The sequence below is a fragment of the Numida meleagris genome, chromosome 2 (genome assembly GCF_002078875.1).
Source record: "Numida meleagris isolate 19003 breed g44 Domestic line chromosome 2, NumMel1.0, whole genome shotgun sequence".
Classification (NCBI taxonomy): Eukaryota; Metazoa; Chordata; class Aves; order Galliformes; family Numididae; genus Numida; species Numida meleagris.
In genome coordinates this window covers 93,383,302-93,408,933 of record NC_034410.1, presented here as the reverse complement: position 1 = coordinate 93,408,933, position 25,632 = coordinate 93,383,302, and the positions used below count along the sequence as shown (strand labels likewise).

At 36.8% G+C, this 25,632-nt stretch overlaps 1 long non-coding RNA gene across 1 annotated transcript; it reads right to left on the bottom strand.

Annotated features, from left to right (window-relative positions):
- Positions 7,001 to 17,807, bottom strand: LOC110393048. The gene is made up of 3 exons (XR_002434761.1): positions 17,729 to 17,807; positions 9,730 to 9,821; positions 7,001 to 7,196 (listed from the first exon to the last, which is right to left on the bottom strand). It is a non-coding gene; the product is annotated as an uncharacterized LOC110393048 (long non-coding RNA).

The following is a 25,632-nucleotide window of genomic DNA, read 5'->3' as shown; positions in this document are numbered from 1 at the left end:
TCACCGTCCCTGGAGGTGTTCAAGAAACATTTAGATGTTGTGTTGAGAGACATAGTTTAGTGGGGTTGTTGGTGGTAGGTGGATGGTTGGACTGGATGATCTAGTAGGTCTTTTCCAACCTAACTAATTCTATGGTTCTATTTTATGATTCTATGGTAAGAGCTAAGCATCTGATTCCTCTTGCATAAAACTGAAAATCAATTTTCTTTTCTTGAAAGTGATACTTGTAATACTCAATGCTTTTGCTGACAAAATTGCTGTTTCTGAATATATGGGCCCAGTTTCCAATTTCATATAAAGTTTCAGCCTATCCCACTACATGGGAACTCCAAGGCATCATTTCAGGAACTTGCTTAAGTTTCACAAAAGGTTAAATTCCATTTTCAGATTTAGTATATCAAAATAATATATAGGAGAATTATTTTTAAATATATATATATCTTCCTTGGAGGTATTTAAAACCCACCTGCATTCCTTCCTATGTAACATATTCTTGGGAACCTGCTTTAGTGGGGCGGATGGACTGGATGATCTCCAGAGGTGCCTTCCAATCCCTACGATTCTGTCATTGTGTGATTCTGTGAAACTTTCAACTTCTTATAAAGCAGTTCTAGTAAGTTTTAATGCCATTATCTGAAGAGGCACAGTTGTCATGGTTGACAACAGTTCACAGGTGAGTCAATTTTGCTTTGCTGATATGCTTACAGGGGACTGTCTTTGGCATAGGTGCTGCATTGGGGTTTTGTGGCAAGGCTTTAGTATCAGCAGGGTTGCAGAAGTGGCCACCACTGCCCCATGTCAGATCAAAGCTCCAGCCCCAGCTGCTCCAAAAGGGACCTAGTGCTGCCAGAGCTGAGCCATGAGCAACACTGTGTTCTGGGAGAGCAGATTTCAGAAAGGGAAAAACTGCTGCGTAACAGCAGCTGGGAGAGAGGGGTGAGGGATGTGAGAGAATATCTTGACAAAATTTCCTTTGCATGTCAATTTATGCTGATATTTTTACAAGCTGAGAAGCAAATTTCCAATGTCACTCCATAAATGCTTGAAAAAAATTGGACACTTTCCACCCATGAAAAAGAACTGGATTAACATCTGTCTCTTTGAAAGAAAGAAAAAAGGAAAAGAAAAGCAAATGTGCTTTGGTGGTCTTTCAAGACTTCATCAAACACTGGAAGGACTGATACATCATACCACAGAAAACAAGTGTCAGCTGTGATGATAAAAAATTAATGGTTTATTGAGAAAAGTTTACTTCCTTTGGTGTGTGCCTCTGTTATGTTTTCTTATTATGGCTTCATTAGAAGTAAAGCCACCCCGTTCTTCACAGCAAAGTATCTGTGTGAAGACTTGACAAAAAATCTGTTTGTAATGAGTCTCTAGAGTTAGAGTTTCCTATAAAAAGAGGTCATTTTAAACTGACCTAACAAACCATCCACCTGTCTATCCTATCACATATTGGCTCCAACTAAACAAAGCAAAACAAAAAATCCCTAAAGGACTTTACTCTTTCCTCTTCTGTTAGCTCTGAAGAAAATAAAAGAGAATTATTTTCTGCCATTTAGATAAAAGTGATATAGCAGACATTTCATTTCATTCTTGTTTTTCTCACAAAAGATGACAGACAGCAAATGAATCCTTTCGCTCCTTAGGTGATTAAAAATAATAATAATAATATTGTAGATGAGAATCTCTATCTCACTTCTTCCTAAATAAATCAATACAATGAAGTGTATTAACAAGTGATCTAAAAGAATGGAAACAAAACCTTGTTTCTGCTCTTGAGATTTTTGAGCATGGTTACATATTAGCTTTTTTTAAATAGCTGATGACTGAAGTATTGAGAATAAAGATTAAGCAGGGGAGTCAATTCCTCCATCAAAAATAAAATAAATCTCAATTTTGCAGGATTTAAATGTACTAGCATTTATACATGTATATATGCACACACATATACATACATGTAGGTATATATTCCTTTTCAGTAAAAGCTTTATTATTGTGTGAAAGATTCTAAAATGTAGTTTGCAGTCTTCAATACCTCTATGAGTCCGAGTCTCTGATTAAATATAATTACCTATTTAAACCATAACCCCTGCTATGAGCTCAGCGTAACAAAGTCAACCATACTGTTATAAACAATGAGACAATGAGCAATGCTAAAGAAGTATTGCTTTTGACAAAGCATGTTGCAACAGTTGGATTTTTTTACCTTGTGCAAGAGGTGGTCCAAACTCATTAGCCATCCATCATAAAGACAATACATGGGAATTATTCTGCTATCCCAATGAGACTGTCTCAAAAACATACCTGTCCCATTCCAGTGCATACACAAAAACTGCCTTATATGAAAATCTGGGCTAATTGCAGGGTAGGGGAATTTCCATAAATATTTTGCCAGCCTCAGAGTCTTTTCTCAAGAGAGTAATTTATTTTTTTTTAATAGATATCAAAATAGTTGAGCTGAAGATTTTGGGCTTTTTTTTAATTTTTTTTTTCCACACACATGCTTTTTTTCAGATCTCAAGCTACCTCCTGCTTTATTGCTGTCAGGAGAGGATAATGTCTAGACATCTCTAACATACTGAGATAGGGTCAAGACCCGCCAAGAAACTGACAGCCCCATTTCTTTTAGTGCAGAAAGGTCAGACATCTCTAGAGAATAATAAGGATTAGGATATATATAAATCAATAGGGAAGGAAAAATACTAAAAAGAAATTATAAAGCGCAGTCTTCTTAGAAGAAATACAGCTTCAGTGAAAGCCAGGTAAAATGTAAATGCTCCAACATTTTGTTTTTCTATATTTAGTTTTAGTTTATGAAAAAAGAAAGAAAGAAAGAAAGAGAGAGTGAGAGAGAAGGAAAGAGAGAAAGAAAGAGAGAAAGAAAAAAAGGAAGTGTTATACATGCTTCCAAAACAGAGGTTATATTCTGAGTGAAAATTTTGATTTGTCTGAAGAACATTTGAAGAATATATTGGGAATAGGAATATTTTCATCTCAAAGATGAAAATCTTTAAGGTCTATAAGGTTTCTGGGAGTTTGTTGCTGAAAATGCGTAATAGTACATACATAAATAAAAATAAATAAATAAATAAAATTAAAAAGAGAGAGAGGGAGAGATTTACTACAGTATTAATGCAGACAAACTTTGAGTTAAAGTTAAAAAGTTATACTGGAGGCAAAATACACACATAAAGGTAAAAGTCAATTTCTCATTGCCGCATCCAGCCATCAGGTAGGAATCAACAAAAGAATTATTTTAATGGAGCATTTTGCCTTTTCTTTAACGAGGTATTGACATGGCTTTCAATTACTGTATTGTTTATGTGAAAAATAAAACCAACCAATTTCACGTCTGTCTGCCCCAGAGTGGCAGTGACTCTGCCCCTGTAAGTGGAAACACCTTCTCAGCACTAGTTCAAGATATCCTTGAAGAGTGTGATGATTCAGTGTATGTTGAAGAGATTTGTAACTGCTGCCCTGAGGTCTTTGGATGTGCAGCCACTGCCTCACTGATCACAAGCTACTGACATACTTCTGCTTTCTTAAGGAGAAAACGCCACCAAGTTTCTGCTAATTTTATTAACATTTTGAGAATACTTCTCCAGCTGCAGCATAAGATCAATCTGGTTTCTTCCTTCATGTCTTCCTATATTTCATCATATGAATAATTAATAGAAGCTGTCTCTAACACATCTTGTATTATCTAGTTTGATTCAGACTAGAAGCATTTTGGCAGCTGTAGTCAAATATCTGGGTTCAAACAAACATTATCTTTCTTTGCCTACAATTCAAGATTTTGGCTGAATACCATATGCTGAAAACACTGCAAAATTAATTCTTGACATATTGAACTTAGAGTCCAAGGAATTTATTCTCTTTCCATATGCATAATTAAAGTTCATGGCCCTAGAGTCACTGCAAGCTGCAAATAAGAGTTCTTTTGCAGAGATTTTGCATTGCTGTTGACTTCATGTGAAAAATATTTTCCAGTATTACTAATCCAGTTGTATAAGCAGATATTTCCGGTGAAATAATATTCAAATTAACTATAAATAAAGAAAAAAAAGAAAGAAAGAAAACAAAACCACAACAACCCTACTTTAATTACATTAAAGCTGTTGCAAATTTCTGCAGAGCTAGGATGAAAAAATGATCCTTCAATCATAGCTGTAATACTGACACTCATATCTCAGCAAAGCTACATCACTATGATCATCAGAGAGCTCTTAATTTTATTTATCAACAGTTCATGTGAGCATACACATTCCTTATGCCAGGATCATGTTCCCTAAGTATTTGTTTCAGTTCTTTTAACAAGTTGAACTTAGAAGTCATGCAGGTTTTTTTTTGTTTGTTTGTTTTTGTTTTTTCCCCAGGTAATTTATTTCTTCAGAATTCTTCAGCCCTTGGTTTTGTCAAGATCAGAATCCTCAGCATGGAAATAATGCAAAATGCAGCTAGATAGTTTTTAGAAATAAAAAATATGATTAAGCTGCTGTTTACCATCATAATTCTGCTTTTGATTATTAATTTTATATTATTATTACATAGCAGATTTTGTTAAAAATAGCTAAACTAGTTGAATAGCATGAAAAGATAGATCTGACTTGAGATAGTTTTCCTTCCTATACTGAAGATTAATACCTCCAGAAAGATGAAAGCACAAGGATAAAAGTATGATATTTTCAAAGATAATTCTACCAGTGACCATCATGATCATTAGATGAAAATAAATATTTTGTTTTCATTGTCATGTGTTCTGAAAAGAAGCAGGATTCACTGCGAAAGAAGAGCACAAAAGGGTGGAAATTAAAGGCTTTGAAAAGTCAACACTGATCTCAGAGCGCACCTGGATTATTATTTCCACTCTTCTGTCTCTAAACATCAGCTCATATTCTGAGAAGTTCTGATAGTAGGAAATAAAGAATTTAATGCTAAATAGATCAGACTTTATGCAGTCAGGGCCTTTTCTTACCAAAACAAAAGCCTTTTATAAATGTATCCTTGTCACTTCTACTCACCTGATGAGTATCATTTGGGCTCTGGGAACATCTTACTTTTGGTACAGGTGATAGAAAGGAAAAATAAAAAATTAAAAGATTAAGTGAATGTTCCTCCTCCCCCACCATCAGTCTTAAAAAAAAAAAAAAAGCCCTAGGAATTTTTTTTTGTCCTCACATATATATACTGTATATAATATTTATAAGAAAGAAATGGGAACAATAGTACTGTATTTTCTGATGCGCTGGGCTTAGCTCTGCAATACAAAAAAAGTTAAAAAGCCAAACTCTAGGTAACTAGAATATATTTCATTAACCATCGCAAAAACAATCAGATCCTCTTTCAAGTCATCCCAATGAGCTATGTAACAGACCTTGTCTTTGTATTCTGTTTACCATCTATCTATAAATTCATCGTCTATTTCTCCAGACTATTCAATTTTTATTGATCCCAGTGTCCTGATAAAATCTCTTATTGACTTAATATTTCTTACATCTCTATCCTGAATTTGAACTTCCACATCATGCTGTCCCTACATATATCCTCCTAATTCTCCTTGGATTCTACCTAGCTCAACTGAATTTTCAGTTTTTCCTACTTGCATCTTTATTCTACTAGTTGAATGCTTCCCTGTGCTAAAACAAGCACCTCAGGTTTACTATCCTCTTTCAACTCTAGCATGACTTTCAACCATCTGTGTGCCACTAGAAATACTTTCTTACTATTTTTTCAGAATTTCCTTCTTCTGCAATTCAAATATTTTATTTCCTTAAAGATGAGGACCAAAATGGAGAAATAATCTTGCTTTCATTGTTTTTGAAAGAAGGCAGATGAAGAAGGAATAAGACATAGATTTGCCAGTTGCATATGAAAAGGCAAAGCTCTTCCCATGTCATCAAGAGAATATGAAACTAAAGTGAGCTAGAGAGAATCAGTGAGTATCTGAAAAAAAAAAAATAGGAGCATTGTGGATTGTATGGGCAATTCTCTACCTGAGTAGTTTGGTTATGGATGATAAAACATTAGTTTGTGGATGGTTATCTGAAATCTTATTCTGAACTTTTGACATTTACTCCTCATTAACCATGGCAGCCTTGTGTAATAATTCTTTGACAAGAGAGGTTCATGTTTCTCAACCAGAGCACATCAAGGCCTTTACAGCTATGTCCTGGTTTCAGCTGAGACTGTGTTAATGGCACACTGATGTTTTGGTTGTTGCTGTGCTGGGCCACGTGGCAAAAAGAACCATCACCATTATGGCATAGCAGCAAGGAACGAGTTGGAGCCAGGACAGCTGCTCTGAATTAGGCAAGGTGTTATTCCATACCATGTAACACCATGCAGAAGGACATAAAGCAGTGGAGAGTTTGCTAGGGGGCAGCTGCTGCTCAAGGGTTGCTGGGAAATCAGCTGGCACATGGTGAGACGTTGCACTAGTAGTAGCAGACATCAGTTCATGGGTGGCAAGCAATTGCATTGTGTGTGTATATATATATATATACACAGATTTATAGCTATCATTCCATTATAATTTATATTTTCCTTTTCTGTCTTTGTAAATAATTTTTATCTCAACCCAATGAGTTCCATTTTGCTTCCAGTTCTCTCCCTTATTCCATGTGGGGAGGAGTGAGCAAATAGCTGTGTGGTGGAGCAGCTACTGGATTAAAGCACAACAAGCTACAAGGACGGGACCCTAACTGAAAGTCTTCTTTTAATGTTTGTACATTATTGACAAAATCTCAGAGAATGAAAAAATAGATGGTTTTGGGAGGCACTTAAGCTGGCATTTAACATAACTGCAGATTCAGTTATGAAATTTTGAAAATTGTAGTGGATGTCTAGAAAATTAACATAACAGCGAGAGCATATTTTGATAGCTAATATCTGCAAAAATCCAGAAGGTTGTGACAGATGAGGTGTTACAGACCCATTCAGTTTGATTTAGTTCTTATTGCAGTTTGAAAAAACTCACTTATGAGCAGACACCAAAATATATAAGCAGAACCACTTTTAATATATCAGTCTGAACATCAGCTTAAGTGTCTTTTTCTTCACTGAACCTTTAAAATTTACAAATGGTTTTGTTGGCTTTCCCATGGATTTACACAAGAGGCTCCAGCTTTATTGATTTCCCAGGATATGTTGATGCTCTGCTCCATCTTCTCTTATTGAACAAATAACAGCCAGGGCTAGGATGAGAAGGAATTAACAGGGTATAAGTGATAGAAATTCATTTTAGGCCAAATATGTGTATTTTTAATCTTTTTTTAATCTTTTGTTTAAATCCACCAAAAAGTTCTAGTTTAACTATTGTTGATCTTTCTGTTTACTAGTAAGCCCCTCAGCATTTCTGCATTCATTCAAAATCAACTTTTGTCAATACACAGTCAAGCATTGTCAGTATGTACCAGACTAATATATCTGGCAGGATGAGAGAAAGTGATTTTTAATTGGAAGAGTGTAGATTTAGACAGCTTGAGGGATGTGCCTTTATTTCTTGTGTACCTTACCCATCGTCTGAAGTGAGCTCTGATTTATGGAGATGCAAACTCTTTTCTAGAAATTCCTACAAAATCTTTATCATAGCAGCAGTCACCTTGCATAGCCCTGTTGACTTCACTAGAGCCACCAACAATTTAAGCCTCAGTGAAGAGCTAAAATGATCTTTGAGTTCTGACACTTCATCTTCTGAAGGCTTTATTTTTTGCCCTCGACAATAAGCTGTACCACAGGAAAATGTAACTTACTAAAAGAAGGTAGAACAAGGAAAATTAAACATTAAAATTGTATTTCAATGTCCCAGTTGCTTTTGAGCTGTTTTAAGTAAGAATGAACACCTTCATAGTGTTAAGCATTTTGTAAACACAAAAACATACATTCATTCTTCCAAAGATCTTGTGGGTTTTTTTCCTCCATTTGTTTTGCCTAAATTTTGTTCTGCAATTTTTAGGAAAACTAATATTAGGGTTTTTATTAAGGGCTATAACAGAGAAATATTGTCCTGATGCTTTGATCTTAATTCACAGGTTCTAACTAGTTTACTGAAGGCCTTGTTATGCCTAAATCTGGAATTCTTGCATAGTGTAGGTAGCAGTATGTCTGATAAACTTCTTATTACAGTATATCACCTTTCACACAAACAGTATGTTACATTTGATAAATGTCAAAGGTTTACGGGCGTTAAGAATTCATGACTCTAAAGTCAATGCATCAAGAAGATTCTGCAGTGTGCCTTGGACAAAAGATTTCCTAAGAACTTGACAATTAAATTCTACTATAGGAATTAAAATATACACTCCATATACAAATGCTGCCTTTCTGAAAACATGAACAAGCAACAGGACAAGAAGCAATGGGCACAAAATGGAACACAGGAGATTTCCTCTGGACGTCAGGAAGCGCATCTTTATTAAAAGGATAACTGAGCACTGGCACAGGTTGCCCAGAGATGCTGTAGATTCTCCTCCTTGGAGATCTTTGAGAGCCATGGACACAGTCCTGGGCAACATGCTCTGGGTGGCCCTGCTTAAGCAAAGGAGGTTAGACCAGATGACTTTCAGTATCCCGTTCCAGTATCAACCATTTTGTCATTCAGTGATTCTGTGAAGAACTGCTAACCTTGAAAGACTTAAGGGTCTTAGATTTACTTACTTAGAGTTACAGAGTCTCTTTGTTTGAAAAAGAGTTGTTGAAACAGTCGTGATTATTGAACATGCTAGGGAAACAGCCTAAAATTTGTCCTCCTTGGTTTTTTGTTGTTTTTTTTTTTTTCTTTTTTATGTTCACTACCCTACGTACTTTTCATAGCCCTGTTATTTTTTTATGTTTTTTGTTTTGTTTGTTTTGGAGGGAGTAGGGGGTGTGTTGTCTGTTTGTTTCTTTTATTGACTTCCAGAGTTGTGTTATTTAGTAGCAGCCAGATAGAACCACTACCTGTCCACTCCTTATGTTTTTCCTCAGTAAAATGACATGCTGGAGTAAGTTGGAAGGTCACTCTGCAGGCTGGAATGTGATATCTGGGTATCCAAGGCAATTTTGATCAAGAAAAACAAGATAAATTGTACCACACAGAGCTCTGAACTGCCACAGAAAGCTTCCAAGATCAAAGTTTGCTTAAGGTCTCAGAACACTACACAGTACAATTGTAAGTATGCTTAGTCTCGCTTTGTGTACAGAGCAGCTGTTCTTTCTGTAGCAAAAGACTGGTGTATGGAGTTGCATTGATTTATTTCATTAAAATTAAAAACAAAGTTACAGTTTCTGTTGCAAACTGAATTTTTAAAAATAAATGAGGAGACGGGGGGGGAGGGGGGGAGAGGGGAGGTAGTTTATTATTTCCACAGAAATCCTTCAGAACTAGACACAAATATCTGGTTTCTGCTGAAAATTGGAAAAGCTCAAGTGGATGATTCTATGGATTTTCAAGCTCTCAATACTCTGTATGCTAGGCTCTGCACACAGATTTACCAGTATTGACACTGCTTGCTCTATAGTTAATGCTTGGAAACACTGAAAGATGTCATGTAAACATAGAACGCAGGTTGAATTGTAATCCTTCATTTTCAAATATGATCACTCTTTTATCTTCAGATAAAAAATTATTCATTGAATAATTTTTCATTATTTGTTGAAGGTCTCCTCATAAAAAAAGAAATCCACAAAACATTTCCATTCCTCAGCTAACCCTAAAGACCATCTCAAAGACAAACAAATAACTGGTACCTTGCTCTTCCTGTGGAGATTCCTTGTGGAGACATAAAAGAAATCTTCATGAATTTACTCTGGCAAAAGAAAAGGGCTCCACTGGGAAAGTTCTATTATCCAAAAATAAGAAATTTCAAGATGATATAATACAAAACGCAATGAAACACCCCATTTGAAAGTTTATCTCATTATGCTAGACTGTGCTTATTTACTTCCATAGTGTGTCACAAGTCTTTCATAATCATAAGTTTGGAATAGCACCAATACGGTGCATGCCATAACAGATCAGACCATTCACCCATGGAAATTTCTGTGACACAGTCAATACTTATCCTGGTACAAGACAGATAATAAAATTTAAAACTAAGTAGTCTGGAGCCAATTTTCTGAATACAACAACAGAGTCAAAACAGGGTTGTTTAGAAGAATCTTCCAACTCTTCTGTTGTCTGAAAATACGAACCAATTCTGTTATCTGAAAATATGAAATGACTGGATTTAAAAAAAAAACAACAAAAACACAACATGTGGAGTTTGATATTTGCTGTAATGATAAGGACATAAAAAAGGGTTCTTCAGATGTCTTAAGAGTTTTGTAAAAGTATAGTATTTCCGCATGTAAGATGAGCTTTTATTTGAAGCACTGATATTTATTGCATAAACATTGCTATGTTTTTCTTTATGTTTCAAAGCAGTGCCAAAACAATTCGGGTCTTCTTCCCATGGTGTAGTAGTCCTTTTCAATTACTAATAAAAGAAAAAAAAGGAAAACAAGATTTGATTTTTTTTAAAGAAAATATATCACAATATATTATATTATTAAAATTTCCAATTTCAAAAAAAAAAAACAGATAAGCAATTTAGACTGCTGCCTCTGGGGAAATAATAATAATAACAGCAAATAGGAAAAAAGAAAATCTCTTTTTTACAAATGACATTTATAGGGAACATGGCGCAGCTGACATTTATTTTTCTAACATTACTAACTAATGTTTTCAGCGGGATGAATTACTCTTCCACATCTGTAACTGCACAGATATGTTTGTTTCTCTTTTACTTTTCAAAGTGTATGTCTACCATAAATATTTTGCATACAATACAGAGCTGCCTGAAAAGGTACTTGAGTAAAGGTACTTGAGTCTTTTGACTGAAAAAGTAACATCTTTCCTTACAGTTAAAATGTTACTCTAAGGTGATTACCATCATTAATTTGGTGTGGGTTAAATTACTGTGTAAACCGTTCACACAGAACTACAAAATTATCTCTTCCAACTATTCATGGTTGCAATTTCAATCTATAAGCACCACAAAAACCACATTAATGAAAGGCTCTTTGGACTCTGGATTTTCAAAACTCTATCCAAATTAATTTTTTTAGACAAAATCTCAGGTGCTTTAAAGCTTACTTTTAGAATCTATAGGGAAATATTGAGCAACACTGTCTCTTACTTTCTCCTTCTTCTAAGCACTTTGGTTTATCTACACTATTGGTTATGATCAAACTTAAAATTCTGCTGCTTTGATCCTTGAAAAGTTTAGTCCTATTAATCTTCGTTTTCCTTAAGAAAGTACAGGATTTATAAACAGGGTTTAGGAAGAAAATTTGGGTGAAGATCTGAGGATCTTTGCACCTACTACAGGCGTGTATTAGGAGAAAAAAAAAAAAGAAAAAAAAAAAAGATGAATAGGAACATTAACTTAGAACCACAGAATGGTTTGGGTTGGAAGGGACCTTTAAGAGCACCTTTAAGTTAAACCCCACCCGCTATAGGCAGGGTCACCTCCCTCTAGACCAGGCTGCTCAAAGTCCCATCCAGCCTGGCCTTGAATGCTTCCAGGGAGGGGGCATCCACAACCTCTCTGGGCAACCTGTTCCAGTGTCTCACCACCCTTACAGTAAAGAATTTCTTCCTAATATCTAGTCTAAATCCACCCTCTTCCAGTTAAAAATCATTTCCCCTTGTCTTGTTGCTATACATCCTTATAAAAAGTTTCTCCCCAGTTTTCCTGTAGGCCTCCTTCATCTGCAATGCAGCTAACAATACAATTGCACACAAACCTACAGCCCACTTGCAACGCAACATCTTACAACTAAGTAAGCAACGCTCAGCAACCTCTCACAGCTCTACTGCCTTCTGTGTGATGTCAGCTGGTATGGAATAACACTTTGCTTAAGTCAGGCCACCTGTCCTGGCTCTGCCCTGCTCCCTGCTGCCAAGCTGAGTGGCCTGGTCCTGCCCTGGGTGTGCTCCCATCACTCAGCAACAACCAAAACATTGGTGTGCTATTAGTGCTGAAACTAGGACAGCAAAGATAGGCAAGTAATTGTATGTCAGGCTGCACCTCCACTAACACTTAGCACAGCTGGATATATTTCTCAGGAAAAGTCTTCCAGAGTGCAGTTCTTTTTTTGGGAAAGTATTGAAACTACAACTCCTGCACTGGGGTTTAACATTAATGGTTAATTTGCAAACCAGCCATTCCCTCAAGTTATTTATTTTTATGTTAAATTCGGTTTCTTATTACTACTCCAACATTTTAAGCGAATTATGTGTCTGAAATTGCAATCGTTATCCTTTAGGTCTAGACTGCCAGTGACCTTTACAGTGACCTTTTCTCCACAGTGAGGATATACAAAAGAAAATCTTTAACTCGGCACTTGAGATGACAATCTCATTTCTGGTGTCAAGACAGATGACAAACCAGGGGTGAAATCCTTAGTCTTGCATATGATAATACTTGTGAATTTATTGTTATAACATATGATTGTAATTCACATTTTCCATTTGATGGTAATCTTTCACATCTAAATTTGTTTGTTTGTCAGCAAAGAAAATAGTAAATAAAAGTTTGCTAAGAAATTATTGCAACATTGCAAAACATGGTTTACAGCATTAGAACATGGAATAAAGAAAGTGACAGAATGATGTTTTAGAGGACTAGAAAAAATACAGCCTTTTCTTTTTCTGGTCTCTTTTTTATCTTTCATGCCATTAAGGAACAATAGGAAACCACATATCAATACTGTTCCTTATGCTCTATCAAAACTAAGCAGACAAGACGTTTGCAGGTAACAAGTAGTTACTGAAGATTAAATAGAAGCATTTGGTGTTTACAATAAATAAAAATGTCCTCTTAATCTACACAATGAAGTTCTGTTTGATGTCAGTGTTTGCCTAATGCCTGAAAGGAAGAGTTAGGACATTAGTGTCAGTGTATGGAAGTATACACTATTACTATGCAAAAATCCTTCTTCCTGTTAATCTATTTATTAAAAACAAGTAAGGAAAATTATCCAATTTTCATCCATTTAGGAGTGTACATACTTTTGCTGTTCATAAATGTTTCTATCTGAGGAACTACTTGATTTGCAGAACATTACCTTTCTTACTGCTAAAGTGTATTATCCCTCTCCCTTCAGCAAGTTAACTGGTCTTGATAAAATCACTAATATAGACCACATTCTTTCATTATTCTTTCATTCTCCTTTTCCTTTAGTAAATCTCAAATTATGACACAGTCTGTTCATCAGGGTGAAGTTCTGGCAAGTATAGGACAAAGTGAATTCCTATGAAACATTTTTCACAGTTTAATGGAATATGAGTATTGGCTTAAGTGCATAACTCAAAATTGTTAGCATCTGTTTATTGGCTTTTAGCCACTGGAGAGTGCTGGATGAATTATAGATTAAGTGTTCACACCTCATGTTCTAAAAGGCCAGAAATTAAAAAAAGCTTATGTTTCAGTCTTCCGGAACTGCAGCAAATTTTATTATTCCTTGACTTAATACTAAGGAAAAAAACCTAGAAATTACAAATGTTTTTGCCAAGTCATTAACAAATACCATCAAAAGTGGGGGGTGTAGCTACTTGTGAGATGATTCATGGCAACACAAGCCTTACTACATCAGTATGGCCCCGTAATTGATTTAATTTATGGCTCCATCTGCTCATTTCCAGAGTTTTCTGTCCAATTAGAGTGTTAGATTATACATTCAATTTTCATGAGTTTAACTATGGTTTTTGCCCTTTTCCTCACAATTGCACAAACTTAATTTTGATCTGCACTGTCTTTTCAGCACATTCCGTTTATCTTTGCTACTGAAATAGTCCTTTGCTTTTGAGGAAATAAACAGTTTTGAGAAAGTTGACTTGGCTCTCAGAACTCTTTGTCTTTCCAAGTCATACTGCAGTGGCCAAAAGTTGCTACCTAATGCAGAAAACATAATGTTTTTAGTTATAAACCCATGAGATGCCAGATCTCAAGAAAAATACTGTTAGTTTAATATTATTCATTTTCTATATAAAAAAAAAATAGAAATAAGAAAAATAAGAAGGAAAAAGAATAAATCATTGTAGCCTATTTCACACACTTGGCATATAATATTATCCTTCAACTTGTGCCAGAGCTGAGAGTAGTATCTGAACAATAAGTCATGAAACTGGGAATATGTTAGTGAGTGATTTCATACATCTTTGGATGAAGGGAAGAGTTTCATTAGAAAACCTTGCAAGGCTTAGAGTTGTTAAAAAAAAAAATTAAAAAATCAAACATACAGAAAAAAATGTAAAACACATTTTTATTTTTATTTTTAATTTGTAGCCTTTCACTTATTCCTCCTGTTTGAAAAAGTATTTGACACTTAAGATAGAGCAATGGATCTGTTTCCAGATACTAATCTTCAACTATAAAATCCCTGATGAGGATTCACACATATGCATACGACATGTTGAGTATTCAGAATCTTCAATGATATCCTGATTGATGCAGTCTATAAAAGATCTAAGGCCATAAAACAAAGGTCAAGTGTATTTTTGGTGAATGGCATCTAGCTATTTAGTTCCTTATGCACAAAGATACACTCATATGCAATAGTCTAAAAGAACTAAGGTAAGATAATTTCCTTGTTGTTTTTTTGTTTGTTTGTTTGTTTCCCCCAAATAACCATGCGTTCTCTGATAACACATTGATTCCAAATGGATCTATTAAACAGAAGCTGCTCAGTAATTTAACAATGTGACATAATTTCTGTAAGACTACCTCAGTATTTTAACGACAGCTGATGTCTGAATAAGAAACTGAATTCAATTTTAAACCCTGTTCTGGCATATTATTACAAATATTACTGCCATTACTTCTGAGTCTTTCATGATGACTAGAAACATGATAATATGCATATAAATATCCTGCCTCCTGCCTTCATAATAGCATTATGTGAAGAGTATTTACATTGCTAACATTTTCTAAGAAATAAGAGTACAAACATTTGGGAAGGGTTTGGGGAGGATTTCTAGGGAGTGGACAGAATAATTCTGGAAATGTTAATATGAATTGCTAATATGTAGTGTACAAACTACAGCAACTATGAACAAACTTTAAGCAAAAAAAAAATCACTCATACTGGATCAATATAGAACCATAGAATCATTTGAATTGGAAGGGACCTTTAAAAGTCATCTGGTCCATCCCCTGCAATGAACCGGGACATCTCCAGGTATTTCAGGTATGCTGGGATAAGGGAGATTAATTGGAAATTGTAATGTTACAATATAATATAATACAATAATGCCTATTTATATATGTATGGCAAATTAACAAATTAGAAGCCATTAGAATATCCATGTATATTTTAGAATATATAAGCTTGGGCAATGGCTTGGGAAAACAAATATGTACATTCATGAAGCTAAATATATAGTAAATGTTGCTCTCCATTTCTTTTTCACTGAGACTTATTCTTTAGAGCAAGAAAAAGAAAATTATAATATAGGAAGTTCATTCGCTTTTACTGGTAGAAACCTGAGGAACTGAATGATCACAATTCAGATGAGTAGAATTATGTCTATAATAAATGAATAATTGGCTCTCTTCAGATAGATTTGATCCCATTTTTGTCCCTGTCCTGCAGATATAAGAAGAATCATCAGGGCAAGCTCCAGTATAGTACTGAGTTTAAGTGGCAAGACTTTAGAAGCAGAGGACTGCAGGAGCACAACCCAGTAGAGCCCCATATCCGGTCAGAGTCAGCTCCAGCTGCTCCAACAGGGACACACCGCTGCCAGAGCTGAGCTGTGAGAGACACTGGGTGTAGTCTGGGACAGCAGATTTAAGGAAGGGAAAAACTGCTGCGCAACATCAGCTGGGAGAGAGGGGTGAAAGATGTCAGAGAACAGCCTTGCAGGCAGCAAGGTCAGTGCGGAAGGAGGGCAAGATGAGCTCCAGGCACACAGCAGCAGCTCCCTGCAGCCCAGAAGAGGTCCACGGAGGAGCAGGCCGTCCCCCTGCAGCCTGTGGGCACCGCACGGAGCAGATCTCCCCGTGCAGCCATGGAGGAGCCCGCGGGGCAGTAATGGGTGAGGCCTGGAGGAGGCGCAGCCGGTGGGTACCCCCTGCAGGAGTGGCCTGGGCCAGAGCTACCACCTGTGGGGACCTGTGTGGAGCAATGCCTGAAGGGTGGGCCCCGTGGTACAGAGCCATGCTGGAGCAGTGCTGGGAGAGCTGCAGCCTGAGGGACACCCACAGGGATCAGTGCTGGAAAGACAGCACCCGGGGGAGGGACCCACGTGGAGCAGAGGCAGAGTGACCATGGAGGAACGGCAGAGACCAAGCGCTACAGACTGACTTTTGCTTTCAAAGTTTCTACCTCTTATAAAACTTGAGTCTAATTAGAGCTCCATTGCTTAAGAAGTACTGGGCCAGACTGAAAGATTGTTCCCCTGGCAATCTATCTGCTGCCTTGGCGACTCAAAATTTGACCAGGGTTGGAGCCCTGGAAAGGAACACCTCTGAATGCTTTATTTATATAGCCATCCTAATAAATAATTCTTAGGATGCTGTTTTCATCTAATTCCCTTGCACATCACAGTATCTGTTCATTTTTCCCAATCTTTGTAGTAAAAAAAATGCACTTCTGAGGAATAATTTCATTAGTTGAATTCAAAGTCTGCAATGTCATAGAAAATGTATTTATTTTTCATTAAGACTTGCCATCTTAAAGTACTTTGGGAAGATCTATCTGTATATTTGATCCCTTCTGCATGTTAAGTTGTTAGAAAGCACTGACAGCAGTTTAGTATGGCCATAGAGATGGGATGAAAACTGGATTGTTAACATCAGGATGTCACTTGCTGTCATCATTGAACTCATGACAGGACATAGGTTTTGGACACAAAGTTGTGATGCTTGATCCCAGAGCTTGAGTGTTTAATGAAGGCTATGTGGACCTTGCCACAGGTGATTAGTCAGCCTACCTGAAACTGTGTGATAAAACAGATTGCAAGAGCAACCATGGAGACAGTGAGCAATTAAGATAGTAATTTGGGGAAAGAGTTCTGAACGGAGATTAGGCAAGGTTTATATTAATTAGGACAGAAGTGATTAACAGAATACAATGATTAAGAGACACAGATCTGAAGGGTATATAGAAGGCAGATGCTCTGAAATTATTTGACAGAGTAATGGGCTAAAAAACAAAGGGCATGGACCAAAGCTTAGAAAAGACTGGTCAGCAAGGGAGTTTACGATAAGTTTCTTCACACAGAAGGTAATTAATGTGTAGCACCACAAGCTGTTAGGTGGGGAAAAACGAACACTCATATGTAAGCATATTTGAAGAGGGAGAGAGAGGTAGATGAACAGCATGGAATAATTTTATCTCTAGTCTTTGTTATTCTACTTTTGCTGCCAGAATGGCAAAAGTAAAGCATTAGTTAAATTAGTGGGATAATAAATGGAGTGGTTTTAATGAGAGTTACAGTGATAAAAATCAAGAACAAGCACAGTTAGTTTAGTAATATAGTTCTCCACAAAAAAATATTCAAAGAGCTTTTTTTGCTCCAATATATTTAAGCACAATAATTCTTCCTGATTTATTGCTAAATAGGACATGGTTATTTTGAATACACCTCCCATGGAAGTTAGGTATCCCTATTAAGGGGCCAAAATATGGCTTTTTAAATTACACAACTTTGCAAGGGAATACAAATAAAGATCTTGAAAGCTCAAATGATTTCTCATACCTGGTCTGTTTGCTGCATTTCCTGCATGTAGGTCCAGACACTGGACAGGCTGAGCGTATATTCAAGAGAAGAGTTTCATAATGTAATTTACCAGCATAATAGCAACAACAGAGTGCTCAGTCAGAAAAAATTAGGCTGTGTGCCAGCCCACATGACTGTTGACTGTTCAGCACTGAGCAGGTATGGCATTGCTCCATCTCTTCGACATGTATGCCCCCAAAAGATCTGCCTTTTCCCATTTCTGCACTGAACAGCCAAACTTGTGTTCCCATTCAACAATACTACTTTCCACCACATTGCACCCAGCTTTTTTTTTCCTTATCATCCATCAGCCCTAAACTGATACCTCACTCCATTTTGTCTTTTATATTTTTTCCCACATTGTGTCGTGTAATCATAGAATTATAGAATCATTTGAGTTGTAAGGGACCCTTAAAGGTCATCTCATCCAACTCTCCTGCAATGAAGAGGGACACCTACAGCTAGATCAAATTTCCCAGAGCCTGGTCCAGCCTGACCTTGAGTGTCTCCAAGGACAGGGCTTCCACCGAGTCTCTAGGAAACATGTTCCAGTGCCTCACCACAGTTATTGGGAAAAACTTCTTCCTTATATCCAATCTAAATCTCCTCGCTTTTAGTTTGAAACCATTTCCCCTTGTTCTATCACAGCAGACCCTGCTAAAGAGTCTGTCCCCTTCTTTCCTGTTGTTCTCCTTTAGACACTGAAAGGCTGCTTTCAGATCTCCCCAGATCCTTCTCTTCTCCAGGCTGAACAGTCCCAGCTCTCTCAGCCTGTCCTCTTAGGAAAGGCGTTCCATCCCTTGGATCATTTTTGTGGCCCTCCTCTGGATGCAGTCCAACAGGTCCATTGAAGTCCTGTACTGAGGACTTCACATCTGGATGCAGTACTCCAGGTGAGGTCTCACAAGCACAGAGTAGAGAGGCAGGATCACCTCCCTGGCTCTCCTGGCTACTCATGTTTCTATGCAGCCCAGGATATGCTTGGCACATTGCTGGCTTATGTCCAGCTTGCCATCCACCAGTACCCCCAGGTCCTTTTTGGCCATATACTGCAAGCATCTAGAGACTTGGGAGCTCTCTCTGCTGCCTACAGAGCTAAGAGATCCCAAAGAGCTGGAAGATCAGCAGTAGTCGTTATTTTGTAAACACATTTCTGGGCATGCCATGCAAATACTGATGTGCTGCTGTGAACTCCCTCCTAAAAGGCAGGCAACTGCATACAGCCAGTAGGGAACTGCTGCCACAGACCAACTGGTATCAGAGCTACATCCTTACTGCTGGAAAATTTTGGGCTTAGACTGCAGAAGCTGTTCTTATATAACTGCCAATTATCAGCCACGGAAATACCAATAAACATTTTTTTTTCCCCACTGGATAAAAGCCTATGGTATGTAGGCTTTGAATACCCACTGTGCAAAGAAACAGATGAGGCCAGCCTTAGTGGATTCTCATTACTCCTCTGTGTCTCCTGCAGTCTCTGAGCAAAGACAGGGATGAATAAGATGGCACCGAATACAGCTTAATCCCTTCTGTGTGTAGACACACATATACTAAATATATCCCTCCTGGAGCTCAGTTCTGAACTGTATCACAACACCTGCTATCATATTTAACAACTTCAACTTTCCCTGGTGGATTCTGAAGTGCATAGTTTTCTAAACAGGGAGTAGGTAAAAAAAAATCTTGTTATGCATGTGGATTTTCTGTAGGCTGAGCAATATATTCAACAAGATCAAAATTATCAGCCTTCATTCTCCTGCAGATGAATTACCATGATGAAAAAAAAAAGAGAGAGAGAGAATTGAATGTTTTAAGAATGATGTCAAGACAATATATTGCTACACAATTTTAAATTTCACACTGTTCCACTTTGCTTTAGTTTTCCTCCCTCCTCAAAAGAAAACAAGCCAAAACTGTCAGTAATGGATTTTCTACAGTTTTGAAATATTTGAACAATTGAATTTCTACAATAAAATCAATATGATTTTTACATTTGTCCCCTAAAATCCAGATTTTACACAAAAGCTTTCGATTTCTGTATTTCCACAGGACACATATAATCAGAATTCAACTGATCTAAAGTGTTAACTATAATTATGTTTCAAATCAACTGGAGATGTAAACATTTCAAAACTAGCATTTTTAAAAAGGTTAATGCAACTTAAGCATTCTAACACTGAAAAAAGCATCATTTCCACATTACATATCTATAAGTTATTTTTATGCAATAATGGGAATAGATGATTTTATAAAAGGTTTTTGGAAGAGATTTATATGACAAGAAACCATAACGAGTCATTATTTAGTTCAAGTGATTGGCTTTTATTACATTTAAGATCATCAGTGAGGTTGATCTATGAGTATGAAACCTGGATGCTCTCCAGGCTGTTAAGGAAGTTCAGCCCAACAATAGCAGAAGTTAAATTACAGTATAAGTACAGGAGAAAATAAATACAAAAGGTAATTTCTGCCAGAGTTTTACTAGCTATTTTTCTCTCAGAATAGCAAAAAAAAAAAAAAAAAAACAATACAAAGCTGTCCTCCAACCTGTCAGTGGGAGGATGGCCTGGACAGATTGTGAAAAATCTGCTTAAGCCAGGAATAGGTCCTCATCCAGACAGCTCACATTACAACACTTGCTAGTTGAGGTATATTTTCATACGTGAAAGAAGAGATTGGTGATAGTAAACTTCTTTGTACAACTCTACAAAGGAAGAGGGATGTTTCATGAGTAGGTAGTGCAGTTGCTGGGAAATTGCTTATTTGGAAGTGCTTGGTATGAGCATAGAGCTGAAAAATAATATTTAATAATTTCAAAGACAAAAGCTGCCAGGAAATTCTGTTCATATATTTTTGTCTACTTCCAGAAAAGTTCTTAAAAAGTCAATTTTTCATGTCTAAATGCTACTTTGGCAAGTAATTCATAGAACTACAGAATTGTTTGTGTTGGAAGAGACCTGAGGCATCACCAAGTTTCAACATCCGTGACAAAGGCAGGGACATTTGCCTTTAGGCCATGTTGCTCAAAGCCCCTTCCAACCTGGCCTTGAGCACTTCCAGGGATGGGAACCCACAGCTTCTCTTAGCAGCTTGTTCCAGTGCCTCACCACCCTCACAGTGGAGAATTTCTTCCTAATGTCTAATCTAAATGTCTTTTAGATTAGTATGAAACTGTTATCCCATGTCCTAGCACTAAACTCTCTGATAAAGAGTTGTGTAGGAAAATACCAATCACAGCTTCAACAGGCGACTTTCCTGTGAGAAAGGGCTTGTGTTAGCTTGGGAATTCAATTAAACTGCCTCCTGCCTCTAGCTTCTGCATGTATCCAGAAGAAACTTGTTTGTGTGAAACTTGCTTGTGAGAAACTGCTCTGTAGCTGTAAATAAATCTCTTTCCTTTCTGTGAATGACCTTGCTTATCTTGATATGTTTTATATATTTATTGCTTTATTATGTAATATATATTATATATTACATAATGCTTTATTGTCTCCTGCTGTTAAATATATGTGGCCATGGAACTAAGGGGTTGTGTAGGCATCTTGGTGTCCTGTCACCATCTGATGGGGTAATCCCTGGGTGGATGCTATACCAGTTGGCAGCCACCAGTACCAAGAACTTGGCAGAGACTCTACTGGCCATCCACCCCCAGTAACCTGAGTACTTTCTTATTAAACTGATGAATATTAACTACCTTTGGGATTGGTAAACCTTATACAGAAGTGCTGGTGCTTTGGCATTACAAGAGTCCCTCCCTGTCTTTTTTGTAGACCCTCTTAAGTACTGGAGGCCACTTCAGCGTCTCCCCAAAGCCTTGTATTCTCTAGCCTGAGCAATCCCAACTTTCTCAGCCTGTCTTCATAGGAAAGCTGCTCCAGACCTCTAAACATCTTTGTGTCCTTCCTCTGGACCTGTTCTAATGGATCTGTGGCTTTATGTTGGGGGTTCCAGAGATGAATGCTGTTCTCCAGATGGAGTCTCACAAGAGCAGAATAGAGGGGAAGAATTACCTCCCTCAACCTGCTGGACACACTTTGTTAAAAGCAGCCCAGGATACCACTGGTTTCCTGGGCTGCAAGTGCACATTACCAGCTCATGTTCAACTTTTCATCTGCCAACACCCTCAAGTCTTTCTCCACAAGGCTGCTCTCTATTCACAAGTCACCCAGCCTATATTTGTGCTTGAGATTGCCCCAGTGACCCATGTGTGAGACTTTGCACTTGGCCTTATTTGTAATGTTCACACGGGTCCACCTCTCAAGCCTGTCAAAGTCACTCTTGATGGAATGCCTTCCCTCCAGCATATTGACCATATCACTCAGCTTGGTATCATCTGGAAACTTGCTGAGGGTGCATTCAATCCCACTGTCATGTCATTGAAAAAGAGACTAAATAGTACCAGCCCCATCACACACTCCTGAGGGCACCACTGGTCTCCACCTGGACATTTATGTGTTGACCACAACTCTTTGAGTGTAACCATCCAGACAATTTCATCCAGGAAGTAGCAAAAAATGTAGGAGTTTGTCACCAGAAAATGACTATTACAACTTAGGATATTTTATGAATCTTGAAATATTGAATTGGCAAGGGGAGAGTTTCATCACCATCTTTTTTAGACTAGGAAGCACGGAGAAATCTAAGCTCTTTTCTCAGAAATGAGCTCAATTCCTATTTTACCACAAATGCCAAGGTGTTGAAGGTTTGAGACATGCTGCATGCTACCAGCATAGTTGAACAATTCCTTATCATTAATCCGCAAACTCTAAACTTGGGAAACTCAAGTTTGTTTCACCCCTACTAGCTGAAGTGAAATGAAACAGACACTCCCTTGTCTTAGGTAATTTCTTGTAACACTAACGTGAGCATAGGAACAACCTCTGGCCACACAGCCAAGATAGCAAGGGATCTATTTTCCCCTGGCTCTCACTAACATATTAGTAAATCATTGACTTATTTCTCACTAGAAATCTACTTCACCTGTCTGATAGTACAGGCTAAAACCTTAAATGATTCCCATTTTCTTTTCTCTGCTTGTCAACCAGACTGCTCTTTTCCCAGCATCCTTCTGTCCTTATGATTCTTGTATTCAGAAAGGCTTAAGGCAGAACATCGTTTTCTTAAAGCAAAAACTACTCTGCAATACCTAAAAATTATTATTTCAGTTATCAATTGATTTGAAGCTATTTCATGAAGATGTCATAGCATTTATTCAAAAATTTATCTCCTTGTTTCCAGTCACATTACTTCTAACAATAAGATATTATTACAAAAGTACAAGCACATTATTCTTAAGCATCCATGTTACAAAAGTTTGAAATTATTGATTTTTAAATCAAGTGCATTGCCTGCACGAGTGTAAAAGTTAAGCTGTGTGAATTCAGAGTTTAGATGTTCAAAAACTTGGCTTGCAACAAGATTTTCTTAGTCCAGAAAAACAGAGCTCTGATGAAGTATATTTATGTAAAAAGACCAAACCAACCAAACAATAACAACAGCAGACAACAGAAAAACATGTAAATGCACACACAGGATTTCTTAGTGAGATAGGAATATTAACCAAAATGAGGAAGATTACATCACCAGTAGAGTCTGAGTCAGCTTTTAAAATGTTATTCTACAGATGACTTATTGCATTACTCCTTTTCTCTAACTCACCATCATAATGGAAAATCCTTGGGAAAAAAAAAAAACAACCTGTAACGTGATTACTTTGAGTACTCAGTCCAGACACAGCGTAAAGTTTCCATTCACCTTGGATTCTATCTGCAAGGTTCACTCAAGTTTCTTGGCTACATTAACTTTCCTTTGAGTTCCTTGTATTCAGACTGACAACTTGCTGCACAAACAATTTAAAGAGGACTCAGCTTATATATCTCTCTTAGATATTAGTAGCCATGCAACAACAAGCAATATTTTTAGGTATGTATGTGTACATACAAATATTAGTTCTAGAGAGGAAAAAGGTGGAAAATATAAAATATTCCAATACTTAGAAAGCAAACATAAGACTGCTTCTAGATTTCACTGCTATCTGCTAGTATATAGAAGAAAAGAGCTCCAAAATCGCTGAATCTGTAAACATAAGGCTATAGAAAATGATAATACTAGTTATTACAAAATTTTTATTTGTTCCATATGGTCAGAGATCAGAAGGATTTTAAGTTTGGTCTGAAAAACATAAAAGAATGCTGAAAAATAGTGAGTTATTGATCACATAGAATTAAAATTCAGGGGCATTACCTCTTCACAGGCAGAAAACAAATTTCAGAATTGTTCTTTGCACTGGGGTAATAGTCAGAAAATATCTACACTCTAACTCCTCCAAGGCCAAGGCAGAGTTGAATTTCCATGTTAGCTCTAAATTTATCAAAACTTTTTTTTATGTACTTATGTAATTTATAGCATTCTAGGATTTATAACATTCCAGGTTTTCTTTCCAGATAACTTTTTTTCTGGAAATTATTTATAAATTAATGTTTATCTTTTATGTCACTCATCATCAGTATGCTTATCTTGGGCTGTTCTGAAATTCTTGGTGATAGATTTAGTGGTTAGTGCTTCTTCTGTCAACATTTAAAGGTAGATCTTAAGGTGTATCCATTACACTGCATTTAACTGATCAGTTGGAAGGATATTGCAAAAAAATATATATATCTTCAGATTCAACCAATTGTCTTTTGATAAAGATTTGTTTCTCAGTGATGCAGTACAGGACTGCCACATGCCAGCATAGGGATGAGAATGGTGCGTGCGAAAATGGGAGTAGGGATACTATATTGCTTATCACTATGGTTCCTCCTCTTCTGCTGTTTTCAGTTTCCTTCACATTTAATTGGCAAGAAAAATATTTTAAAAGGATAACTTGTAGAACAAGCATCTCTCATGGATAAGGCTTTGAAAAAAAATCTCTACACGTTTATATTAAAAAAAATACCCTACAAATAGAGCTTGTAATTTATTACTTGGTTGGATTCTAAAGCCTCAAGCCAATTTTCATGTTAAGATTTAACTTGCTGTCTCCTACAGTCTTGAATCAACTAAGCAATTAGGTCCAGAATAGTATCATCATTTTCTCAATAGGAAGCCTAAACTAATAAGCGTATGTGCAATAATCAAACAAATAAAATTAGCTTGATTTTCTACTGAAACAAATATTAAGCAAATTTATGTCAATACATCAGTCTCTCATAACCAAAATAGGTTTTGAATTTATGGATAATTTCAATGGAGCTTAAAAAAATCATGGAGATCACTGACATTAAAAGATGTTGCAACTGCCAGAAGAAGGGCATTGCTCCTTCCTCTGAAAGAAGCAGAGAACCCTCATCCAGGCTGAGGCTGCTGGATTTCCTTCACAACCCATAAGTAGAAGCCTTTCATAGGTCTAATCGTCTGTATGGAATTCTGACCAGCTAGTATGGCACATGCCAGCCAGCAGAACAAGAAAAGACAGATGAATTAGTAGCAGGTATATGGGGAACAGAAGACAAAGCTGTGGGGTGAATGTCCACCTCATTAGAAATGTAAGGTTGGAAAGAGCAAAAGAAAACTTCTAGTACAATTAAAAAATGAAGACAACAGATTTAGGACATGTGAAGAAACTTGAGGAAACCTAGAATTAACAAGCTCTCCTTCTTCCTGAATTATTCTATGAAATTAGATGAGAAAGAATCTAGAGTAGAGAATGCACTATTCTACCATAAATGAGACTTCAGAATCCAATGTTTCCAAAACAAATTGTTTTCATAAATTATGGATTTTTCCAGATCACATTAGAAGACGCATGACCCATCCCATGCCCATGCAAAATAAAGTTGCCTAGTATCCAACTTCATAGTGTTTTCTGTTTGTGAAACAAGATTTTGCAAAAGGAAATATTT